The sequence below is a fragment of the Pholcus phalangioides genome, unplaced genomic scaffold (genome assembly GCF_987345545.1).
Source record: "Pholcus phalangioides strain wild (caught in Gottingen) unplaced genomic scaffold, Ppha-v1.0 ptg000005l_1, whole genome shotgun sequence".
Classification (NCBI taxonomy): Eukaryota; Metazoa; Arthropoda; class Arachnida; order Araneae; family Pholcidae; genus Pholcus; species Pholcus phalangioides.
Window position 1 is genome coordinate 10,096,753 of NW_028301598.1, and position 989 is coordinate 10,097,741.

Here is a 989-nt window from a genome sequence, read left to right on the forward strand (position 1 = left end):
GTTTATTGTTTCCCTCAAGATATTGGCGAATGTTTGCTCTTCACGCCGTTTTCTGCTTTTTATCGCACATCAGGTGCCATCCGTTTTCTTTTTTCTCACTTTGTAACTAACAAAGGAAGCTTTCGAGCACATTGACAGCCAAATGATAAAGATTCAAGGCCACCGAACAATGCAAACTGTTTCATAGGGCACTTGATAAGTTTGGAAAAAAAAGGCATGAAAACTTAATTCGAAAGATTTACATGCTTGTACCATCTAAATGGTACAATTCACAAAGTTTACGTTCTCGCAGATTTTGTGTTACCGAATTCACCCCGGTGAGAGCCCCTAACGGCATTTATCTCGATGCTTTTACGAGTATATAGCGTGCTCACATGTGTGTTTTGATTACTATATAGAAAAATAAGAATATATACTACATAATATATATAATTACTGTATTTTAGAAAAAAATATTACTATGTCATGGAAACTTTCCACATAAACATTGAATACTTCGATGTGCCTGCTAATTGACATAGGGCAACACTCCCCCCGCCGGAAGTCAATCGCTTCCGAAACTCGATGTAGTGTGCCCGGCGTATCCACCTGTCGTTGACTAAAACGTCGACGTTGTGTATCTAGATTTCCAAAAAGCATTTGATCTGGTCCATTATAGTAAACTTTTGAAGCTTCTACATGAGGTTGGAATCGGGGGAAACTTGTTGAATTGGATAGAATTGTAGTTGCGAGATAGGTTACATTGACTTATGAGCAACGGGGCATTTTCTGATTGGACAGCTGTCACAAGTAGAGTCCCTCAAGAAGTGTCCTCAGCCCCATATTTTTTTTTTTACACTTTTTATCGATAAACTCGATCAGGACATCGAAGGGATTGCCAGCTAATTCGCAGATGACGTGGAGCCAATGGGAGTAGTCCAGAATCCAAGCAATAGGGAATTGCTCCAGACGAACTTCAATCTGATCGCAGCATCGGCAGATAAATGGAC